Here is an 11,822-nt window from a genome sequence, read left to right as displayed (position 1 = left end):
GGATACCTTAGCAATATTCTCCCAATATGTTATTTTCAGTTGAACAATAGGCCCACATAAAATGTTTTATTATATCAATCATTCATGGAACAGCTACAAATTACACTTATTGCTGAAATAATTTTGTTCATTGCATCAATAAATGGTGCTGTGTTTAACATAATAAATATCTGTAGAAACGATTTAGACCAAATGAATCCATAAAAACGATTTAGACCAGATGAATCCATAAATATGCCTGCTATGCCTAATTGATTTTAAAGTGTTAGGAAATGTTCAAAAGAATGATCGTTGTTTTCAGTTGGTGTCATGTCTACAACCGAATATTGTTTTATTTGTAGGTTAATAGTCTAGCTGTTAACAGCCTCTGTGACACAGTGTCCTCCCCTGAACCTGAACCCGTAATAAAATGACATACAAATATCCGCCAGATGGCGCTCGTAATCAACTAAAAGTACACGTCTCACAATATCCGGAAATCTACAAATCGGGATGAACATTTAGCTACTGCCATGAGAAATGGCGTTTGTTTGACGTAACACCCAGCTATACTGTACATTGTTTGTAGTTATGAGATTTGTCTTGGTGTACTAAGCGAAAAAGGAAATACGCTTATTTCATTTTAACGGGCTACATTTGCTCGATGGTTCTCTTCATGTTGTCTTTCATAATCTAATATAGTAGGCCGAAGCACGCGCATTATTATTATGCTATGACACACGTAGCCCAATTATCCTACAACATAGCTTTATTCATGAAACATAACCTCCTGATAAGCATCATTCCGTATGAGAACGTAGGTGATACTTGGGATTTTGCAGATACGTTCAACATCGTCGTGTTGCCTGCAACTAATACCCCACGTTTAGAATATACAATAAACATTAACTTCAGCTCAGTTTAAGGTTGATTATTCCAGTCTAGACATCAGACAAGCGCGCGCGCGCACACACACCTGTCACTGTCTAGACGAGGAGGGGGCACACGGAGGGGGTACGAGGAAGGGGGGTCACTATTTCTTTATTTCTTGCCAGTCAGAACATACTGTAGGTCTGTCTATATGTGAACGCATTGGAGAACAACATTTTTTAATATTGCTTTACTCAATCTGATTGGCCAGCTAAACCGTCACCACCCCCCCCCCCCCACTTGGCTTGAGGTCAGCTAGGGACGTTGAAAAATAAATAAATGAGAAAATAGAAATGCGTAGAAAGTAAAAGACACGGCAGGCAATCTAGCTTGTTGGTACTAAAAATGATAGGCAGGTACGTCATCCAATATAAAGCTGCAAACCAATCGGTAGCGGTTACTGACAACGGCATTGTCCAATGCAAAGTACAGACACATGATCGACATAATTCTCAATTGACTGCCCTTTTGATCGAGGATGGAATATTGAGACTTGAGAGAGTGCTTCTGTTTAAATTATAGACCAAGAGTCATAATTCCAATATAGGCCTGCTTCATTATATTTTCGGATAAAAGCTTGTAAAACGAAATGAACACTTGATGACCTCTATAACAATGATTTCCTTAGAGAACATTCTGCGAACAAGACATACATTCTGCATGGATGAGCATTTCAAGACCCAGAGAGCAGAATTTATTTAAGAAACTACAGCCTTCGGTTGTCCATATTGGATCAAACAACTTCCCCGTCTGCGTAGGAGGAACATTTACTATTTCAGAGCCCCAATGGAGCCAGTTTCACCGTCCCACCGCGCTCCGTAGAGAGGGTATACGACTCAATGATTGGGGCAAAACCACGCTGACCGATATATCTTCCAACCTACACCGCTCAAGAGATGGCTCTCTGTTCCAATCGTAAGTGAAAAGGCGTGCCTGTCCAAAATATTCAACGTATAGTTAAAAAATGGGTGGGTACATTTTAAACTCGTTTAGGTCCTCTATGAAGGTAGGCTGCAGCGTGTGTTTATTGATGAGATGAAAGAAGATGGAAGTGAGAAATGAAACAAAGTAAGGGAAAATATTAAAAAACTCGAAGCCTTGCCGGGGAAAAACCGGGGAAGCTGCGAAACGCTGTCGCCACTGGAGAACAAGCTTAGGACAGCAGGTAAGAAATAGGAAAAGTGAGGGAAGGGGCGGGTGTTAATAGTATCTATGTTAGGCTATTTATAAGAAGAGAAACGACAGTTATTCCCAATATATGAGATATACAAAACTTAATAGTAAGTGAAGCTTAGAACATAGCCTACGGAACATTTTCCGCTGAGTTCCATTGCCTCCATTTCTTGATTTCCCACCAAAATATACATCAGAATCAAAAACTTTATTTCATTCCAGAGGCTCATTGAATTAGAACTTAAATGCAGAATGACATATGCTATTGTGGGGTTTATTGATTGCAGACAGTCTAGTTTTACAATAGCCTGGTCCGTTTACATTGCACCCGACAAAAAAGACGCGCTGCACACTGTCATGACGTCCCAGGTTGTCATCTGTCATTATTCTCAACATCAATGCTTATTTCCTTAGTTTTACTCCTTCCGATTTTTGACAGAGATATGAATTGTGTTGACTCAGTTCTACTTCTGTCTGTTTGAAAACGTCATTATGAATGAGACGCCATGGTTAAAAATGGATGAGACAAAATAAGGATAATTTGCTCGAAACATCTGGAGTCCAGTGCAGGCGGTGTAGTAAGAAAAGCGGAATAAACACATTTATAATGGTCTTTAATTTGTGAATGAAAAGGAGCGGGCATGCAATTTAAAACCACCTTGTAACTCAGTCTGTTAGCTATTTTCTCGGACTATGCCCAAATTTGCCCAACCTTTATCAAGTCAACACTTGTTGGCACGAAATAGAAGTAAAATTGCAATAAAACCCTCCAACCAATGTTTTGGCACACGCTGTACCAGAAGTTAAAATTAGGATGCATGGTGTCTGACATTTGTCAAATTAAATTATACATTAACATCTGCCTGACTCAGAAAGGTAGCCTACATTTTGAGCCAATATCCCGCTAAAAGTATAAAAGACAGTGCTGATTTAGTTCACCGATAAAAAAAAGATTGTCCATCTGCTCTGGATTTTGGTGCCATGTTTTACAAAATGAATGCCCTCTTTTATTGTCACGATCTGTGTTGCGCAATTCCAGCTAGGCTATATTAACGCACATGACCGTATAGGAAATTAGAAGAGGGACCATTTTAAAAATATTTTAATCGAGAAATAATATATGAGTAGTTTATAATCTACCTCTCACCATTTCACCCATAAATGTGGCCTTTGAGAGACCGTCCGATTTGTATTATAAATGACAGGACACGGGTGCTTGAGACAGTGAATTTGTTCATCAAGAGGTTGTCTTATCCACTGAGATGTGGGCCTACCCCCGAAAACACAAACAGTTTTATTAGTTTTAACAATTTTAGTGACGGTTGATTAGACAGTTGATCACTTGGACAAACATCCTGTCCATCTCTCAAAGTTGTTGAGACTGTTGCCTCTGCGCGGCATGTGGATTTCAGCACCGGACTTGGTCATCAAGGTTAAGAGTATAGCCTATAAGAATGAAACGGCAGAGAAACATCAATCTTCGAATCTTTTGAGGTGATTGCAAAATATAGGACTCACACAGCACCGGTTAGGGAGTTGACAGCACATTTGAAACACTCAAAGAGATGACCTTGGAGGCACGATTGACTCAGTATGAGCCCCCTCGGTAGGCCTATGTGTTGACTTGCTCAATATTAGCCCAAACTCGGACTACACTATATGATCATATCTAACATCTAAAAAAAAATCTTGAAATATCAGATTTTTCATAATGGTACAAATGTTGCAGGTTGAAGGGTTTTTTGGGTGAATAATAGGCTACTTGTAGGGCTATATCACGTCGTCCATTATGTCAAACTTTATTGAATCAGTTAGAGATTGTTCACAATGTCCTTTTCGGATAATTACATTTTTAAGTAGAACTTGTTTCGGTTCGGCTTGTATCCCATTCACCCCCTACTATTGAGTATTTTCTGTCCTATAGACTATATTTAATAGGATATAATAATACTTTATATAGCTTGATATACCGGTAACTCCACAACAGAAACTTTGCTTGGCACTGTGAGTTGTGACGGATGACCGGCCACACGTTTTGACCGCACATGTACACTGGCTGCTACTGACATGCGTGTGTTGCGTGTCGCATCTCCTCCTAATACACGTCATTTGGTCGTTCTTGTGACGTCATAGACCACACCCAATGAACGTTAAATTGCGATCAGATATTTTGTGGATATATAAAAACAATTGGGCCCAGAAGTAACGTATCACTATGGCTGTTCAATTATTATTATTATTATTAATATTATTGAGGGTGCCATAAATTGCTGGTATGCAGTCTGTGCTTTCAGAGAGGTGTGAATTACTAAGCACCTATAACTCTGTGATTTTCATGAGGTTATATAGTTGGCAGGTGTAACCTAAATCTTACACAAGCCTTTATAAAGTGAAAACATATTCAAAATTAATTTGCAGCCTTTCTTTGGACTGATGCCATCATGTCTCATTGTTGGGCCTATACTGCATTGGAGGCCTAAGTCCTGCAAACTTTGGATAACAATCCCTTCACAGAATCCTGAAATTGGTATAACCCTACATATGGCTAATAGGTCTTCACTAAATGATCACGTGAATCATAGGCTGTTTTCTATATACATCATGAAGAATAGTATCATGTATGCTGAACTATAGTATAGCAAACATGCATTGAGGTATCCTTTGTTTGAAATGCCTGTTGACAAGGAGCCTCAAGATACACATCTTGAGCTAAGATAAAACTCATAACTCAAATGTACATTATAAAGAATAATTGTACCCTCTACTTTTTCTGTATCATGATCCATTTTCCCTTTGATGGTGAGATGGAGAGATGCTATTTTATTTGAACTATTTTGGTTTGATATGGCAAGTTTGGACTGAAAACATCCACTATTGTAGTGATTTGAGGATGTGTGCAGAGTATGCTATGATGGATGAAATTGTAGTTGTTGTAATAAGTGCCAGTATGTTGAAGCATTGCAATTGAAGCCTGTTTGCTGGCACATTTAGGCCTATTCTTTAGAGAGAGTTTGGCATCCAACATCCATCTATGCTGTTCCGTTTCTGTTCAATCTGATTTTCATACAGAGTTCATTAATTGAACCACAACAGATAGTAAACAGGCCCAGTTGTCCCATTGTAATTGTAATAACAATAACAGTGTAACTACATGCACATCGTTACATAGTACCTACAACTATCACAACATATTTTCAGTTTGTGAAGGAAAAACCTGTTTATTCTGGCTACAATTTAGAGAGGCTAGCAGAGTTGAAGGAGTTTGTTTGCAAACCAATGTCTTACAAGAACTCTTCATATGAGCAATCACAAAAAAAAACTATTAAATGCAAGATGTCAAGCTTTGATTCATATAATAATTGATTCAGTATTTTGTCCATAGCGATAGTTCTGGATTGGCTCACGAAGGCACTGCCAGGACATCAAATGTGATCTGGGATGTCATTGCCATGTGGGGAGGTTTCGGAGGCATCCAGTTTAAATTGAAAGGTAAGCCATGTAGCCTATTTGTGCTAACAGAACAAAAGTATGATGAAAATGTAATGTTATACCCTTCAGATCTCAATGGTACCACGTGCTTGTTTATGTGGTTAATTCCATAATCAAGCAATGGGTTCCAAATCTTGTTTAGTAATGTATTTGTTAATGGATTGTAACTATTACAAAGCTAGAGGAAAAATGTATTTGCAGTTTTAGTATGACTTCCTCTCCTCTTTTGCTCAAGCACATAGAAAGGTTTCAGCCTCTCAGTTTTCATAGTTCCAACATCCAACCAACTTAGGCCTGATGTTCAATCAAAGCTGCCTCCTTGCAGAGAGTGTTCTGCAGGGTTAGCAAGCCCAGCTGTCAGCTCTCTGGCAACTGGTCACTCAAATATTGACATATTGAGATATTTGTAAATGGAGGACCCACTCTTATAGTGCCTCCCCTCCGCAGAACGCTGGGGCCTCCCCTTCTCTTCAGCACAGCAAGCCTTTAAACTGAAGACATAGAAAACCCTCAATTAGCTAAACAACAGCCGTGTTGTTCTCATTGGCTGAGTAAATCAGTAAATGTGAAACTGAGGCTCCCCGACACATTATGTAATGATATTTGAGCATTAGGCTATAATCAACTAAGAAACGTATAATCGTGTGTAATCTGGGGCACGGATGACAATATTGGTAATTTTTTTGAAAGCCCATTATAGGCCTTTCAGGAGCACGCTGTAAGATGTCATGCTGCAAATAGCTAATTTTAGTCCTGAAATATATCCTGACAATTTGAAGATGTGTCACATTCAGTAACAAGTTTACATTACCATATCATGTCCTCTTAATGATACTTAAAAAATATAATTTAATTTTGTCACATGCGCCCGAATACAACTGGTGAGGACTTTACAGTGAAATGCTTGATTACGAGCCCTTCCCAACAATGCAGAATTTTAAAAAGAAAATAGTAACACAAGAAGAATAAAAATAAAATACACGAGAATGGAGCTATATACAGGGAGTACCATATCAATGTGGAGCTATATACAGGGAGTACCATATCAATGTGGAGCTATATACAGGGAGTACCAGATCAATGTGGAGCTATATACAGGGAGTACTAGATCAATGTGGAGCTATATACAGGGAGTACCATATCAATGTGGAGCTATATACAGGGAGTACCAGATCAATGTGGAGCTATATACAGGGAGTACTAGATCAATGTGGAGCTATATACAGGGAGTACCAGATCAATGTGGAGGTATATACAGGGAGTACCATATCAATGTGGAGCTATATAATATACAGGGAGTAGCAGATCAATGTGGAGTTATATACAGGGAGTACCAGATCAATGTGGAGCTATATACAGGGAGTACCATATCAATGTGGAGCTATATACAGGGAGTACCATATCAATGTGGAGCTATATACAGGGAGTAACATATCAATGTGGAGCTATATACAGGGATTACTAGATCAATGTGGAGCTATAGACAGGGAGTACCATATCAATGTGGAGCTATATACAGGGAGTACCAGATCAATGTGGAGCTATATACAGGGAGTACCAGATCAATGTGGAGCTATATACAGGGAGTACCAGATCAATGTGGAGCTATATACAGGGAGTACCAGATCAATGTGGAGCTATATACAGGGAGTACCAGTACCAGATCAATGTGGAACTATATACAGGGAGTACCAGATCAATGTGGAGCTATATACAGGGAGTACCAGTACCAGATCAATGTGGAGCTATATACAGGGAGTACCAGATCAATGTGGAGCTATATACAGGGAGTACCAGATCAATGTGGAGCTATATACAGGGAGTACCAGATTAATGTGGAGCTATATACAGGGAGTACCAGTACCAGATCAATGTGGAGCTATATACAGGGAGTACCAGTACCAGATCAATGTGGAGCTATATACAGGGAGTACCAGATCAATGTGCAGAGGTACGAGGTATTTGAGGTAGATATGTACATGCGTTCAGGGTAAAGTGACTAGGCATCAGGATAGATAATAATAAGAGTCAAATAAAGAACAGAGTAGCAGCCCTTTGGAATATGAACATGTAAAGAGTAGCCTTTACCTAAAGTTCAAGCAGAGGAGGTGTCATAGCTGTCGCTTTCCTCATCCTCGGACGAGGTGAGGAGAGAAGGATCTTCGGACCAAAATGCGGAGTCAGGGAAATAAGCCATTTTTATTACAAATACGACGTAGACTAAACAAAACAAAACACTTTCAAAACTTACAAAATAACAAAACGACGTTGACGCAACCTGAACATAAACTTACATAGACGAACGTAAACTCACGAACAGGAACGGACATCGAAACATACGAACAGCCAAACAGCTCCAAAAGTGAATACATCGAACATAACGAAGACATCACAGGAGACAATCACCCACAAACAAACAGTGAGAATGCCCTACCTAAATATGACTCTTGATTAGAGGAAAATGCAAACCACCTGCCTCTAATCAAGAGCCATACCAGGCAAACCGAAACCAACATAGAAACAGATAACATAGACTGCCCACCCAAAACACATGCCCTGACCAAAAACACATAAAAACTAACATAAATAGGTCAGGACTGTTACAGTACCCCCCCCCCCAAGGTGCGAACGCCGGGCGCACCAGCACAAAGTCCAGGGGAGGGTCCGGGTGGGCAGTTGACCACGGTGGTGGTTCCGGTTCAGGACGCTGTCCCCGCACCACCATAGTCACTCCCCTCTTCTTTCTACCCCTTCTACTGACCACCCTAACACTACCTTCCCCTAAATAAACAGCTAGCACCGGGACAAGGGGCAGCACCGGGACAAGGGGTAGCACCGGGACAAGGGGCAGCACCAGAACAAGGGGCAGCACCAGGATAAGGACCATCACTGGAATAAGGGGCAGCACCGGGACAAGGGGCAGCACCGGGACAAGGGGCAGCACCGGGACAAGGGGCAGCACCGGGACAAGGGGCAGCACCGGGACAAGGGGCAGCACCGGGACAAGGGGCAGCACCGGGACAAGGGGCAGCACCGGGACAAGGGGCAGCACCGGGACAAGGGGCAACACCGGGACAAGGGGCAGATCCCGGCTGAAGGACTCTGGCAGGTCCATGCAGGCTGACGGCTCTCGACGCTCATGGCAGACTGACGGCTCTCTACGCTCATGGCAGGCTGACGGCTCTCGACACTCATGGCAGGCTGACGGCTCTCGACGCTCATGGCAGGCTGACGGCTCTCGACGCTCCTGGCGCTCTGACGGCTCTGGCTGCTCATGGCTCTCTGACGGCTCTGGCTGCTCATGGCTCACTGACGGCTCTGGCTGCTCATGGCTCTTTGACGGCTCTGGCTGCTCATGGCTCTCTGACGGCTCTGGCTGCTCATGGCTCTCTGACGGCTCTGGCTGCTCATGGCTCGCTGGCGGCTCTGGCAGATCCTGTCTGATTGGCGGCTCTGGCAGATCCTGTCTGGTTGGCGGCTCTGGCAGATCCTGTCTGGTTGGCGGCTCTGGCAGATCCTGTCTGGTTGGCGGCTCTGGCAGATCCTGTCTGGTTGGCGGCTCTGGCAGATCCTGTCTGGCGGGCGGCTCTAGCGGCTCCTGTCTGGCTGACGGCTCTAGCGGCTCCTGTCTGGCGGATGGCTCTGTAGGCTCATGGCAGACGGGCGGCTTTGCAGGCTCATGGCAGACGGGCGGCTTTGCAGGCTCCTGGCAGACGGATGGCTCAGATGGCGCTGGGGAGACGGATGGCTCAGATGGCGCTGGGGAGACGGATGGCTCAGATGGCGCTGGGGAGACGGATGGCTCAGATGGCGCTGGGGAGACGGATGGCTCTGGCCGGATACGGCGCACTGTAGACCTGGTGCGTGGTGCCGGAACTGGAGGCACCGGGCTAATGATAAGCACCCTCCTACTAGTGCGTGGAGCAGGGACAGGGCACACTGAACTCTCAAAGCGTACTCTATACCTGGTGCGTGGTACCGGCACTGGTGGCACCTGGCTGAGGGCACGCACCTCAGGACTAGTACGGGGAGAAGTGACAGTGTGTACAGGACTTAGGAGACGCACAGGTGGCTTAGTGCGTGGGACCGGAACTGGAGGCACTGAACTGGATACACGCACTATAGGGAGAGTGCGTGGAGGAGGAACAGGGCTCTGGAAATGCACTGGTAGCCTAGTGCGTAATATAGGCACTGTAGGTACTAGGCTGGGGCGGGGAGGTGGCGCCGGAAATACCGGACCGTGCAGGCGTACTGGCTCTCTTGAGCATTGAGCCTGCCCAACCTTACCTGGTTGAATGCTCCCGGTCGCCCGCCCAGTACGGGGAGGTGGAATAACCCGCACCGGGCTGTGTAGGCGAACCGGGGAAACCCTGCGTAAGGCAGGTGCCATGTATGCCGGCCCGAGGAGACGCACTGGAGACCAGACGCGTTGAGCCGGCCTCATGACACCTGGCTCAATGCCCAATCTAGCCCTACCAGTGCGGGGAGGTGGAATAACCCGCACTGGGCTATGCACACGTACAGGAGACACCGTGCGCTCTACTGCGTAACACGGTGTCTGCCCGTACTCCCGCTCTCCACGGTTAGCCTGGGAAGTGGGCGCAGGTCTCCTACCTGCCCTTAGCCCACTACCCTTTAGCCCCCCCCCAAGAAATTTTTGGGAGTTACTCACGGGCTTTTCGGGCTTCCGTGCAAAACGAGTCCCCTCATAATTCCGGTTACGAGCTTGATTCTCCGGCTTCCATCCACGTCTCCTAGCTGCCTCCTCATACCAGCGCTCCTGGGCTGTGGCTGCCTCACTCTTCTCACGAGAGCAGCGATATTCTCCAGTTTGCGCCCAGGGTCCTCTACCAGACAGGATCTCCTCCCAAGTCCAAAAGTCCTTGTTGCTCCGTCGATTTTTCCCATACCGCTTGGTCTCTGTATTTTGGTGGGTGATTCTGTCATAGCTGTCGCTTTCCTCATCCTCGGACGAGGTGAGGAGAGAAGGATCTTCGGACCAAAATGCGGAGTCAGGGAAATAAGCCATTTTTATTACAAATACGACGTAGACTAAACAAAACAAAACACTTTCAAAACTTACAAAATAACAAAACGACGTTGACGCAACCTGAACATAAACTTACATAGACGAACGTAAACTCACGAACAGGAACGGACATCGAAACATACGAACAGCCAAACAGCTCCAAAAGTGAATACATCGAACATAACGAAGACATCACAGGAGACAATCACCCACAAACAAACAGTGAGAATGCCCTACCTAAATATGACTCTTGATTAGAGGAAAATGCAAACCACCTGCCTCTAATCAAGAGCCATACCAGGCAAACCGAAACCAACATAGAAACAGATAACATAGACTGCCCACCCAAAACACATGCCCTGACCAAAAACACATAAAAACTAACATAAATAGGTCAGGACTGTTACAGGAGGAAAAGTAAAATATTAAAATATTTTATTCAGTAGTAATTGTCTGAGCATATCCTCTATGAAATGATTTAAGCTTAATAGTGCTATTTTCCCTAAATTGTGTGACACAGATTTCTCTCACAGGCCTTGCCTACATGCAGAAATGTTGCCGCTCTCTGCTACATAGAAGTTGGTGGACTTGTATTTTGACTGTTGGTATGATTTGTAATTATTTTAGCATGCCTAGTTTTGTATTTGTGGTTTAAAACTTTTGTACTTAGCGTATTGTAGTGTCATTGCCATTAGCAACCATTATTTGACTACTGCCAAGGACATATGCCTAGTAGGCCAAGGAGGTAATAAGCATGTATCTACGTCATGTGAAAGTGTTGGAAAGAAAGTTGAGGGGTATGTGCCTTCCATTGCTAAGTGTACTACAACCACTGCTATGGGAGTTACTCTATTTTCACAGGAAGAAGAGTTGTTAACACATGTTACTGATGGAAAATGTGGAGGAGGGTAAAACCACAACACTATTTGATCACTAGGCTTGATCATTTATTTGACAAAACTATTAAACGTCACAATAGTGACAAGCTTGTAGACTACCAAACTCTGGTAATTGACTGGTTAGTTGGCGTTCAAGGTATCTGAGCAGATTGCTGGCTGCTGTTAACATTCTTACCCTGTGACAGTCACTTAGGCGTCTAATCCTGACTTGAGAAATGGTCATATAACTCAAATAATACTTGAGATGGCAAATCCCAACTGGTTCATCAAGTATAGGTGAGACTTTGTTGAAAGGATTTCAGTTAGGCAATATTCTAGTTTAT

General features: G+C 43.7%; 1 protein-coding gene across 3 annotated transcripts in view; it reads left to right on the top strand.

Moving 5' to 3' along the window:
• Positions 1 to 1,378: 1,378 nt before the first annotated feature.
• The window catches only part of zbtb20 (zinc finger and BTB domain containing 20), a 55,349-nt gene continuing 44,905 nt past the window's right edge, over positions 1,379 to 11,822 (top strand). The window contains exons 1-2 of one of the 3 annotated variants that reach the window (XM_055935319.1): positions 1,379 to 1,824; positions 5,465 to 5,571. The gene's annotated coding sequence lies outside the window, so the exon portion shown is untranslated. The other 2 variants (XM_055935318.1, XM_055935320.1) reach the window with 2 other exon arrangements.

The sequence above is a fragment of the Salvelinus fontinalis genome, chromosome 10 (assembly GCF_029448725.1).
Source record: "Salvelinus fontinalis isolate EN_2023a chromosome 10, ASM2944872v1, whole genome shotgun sequence".
NCBI classification, from domain to species: domain Eukaryota; kingdom Metazoa; phylum Chordata; class Actinopteri; order Salmoniformes; family Salmonidae; genus Salvelinus; species Salvelinus fontinalis.
The sequence above is the reverse complement of the archived record's forward strand: the minus strand, read 5'-3'. Positions and strand labels throughout refer to the sequence as shown.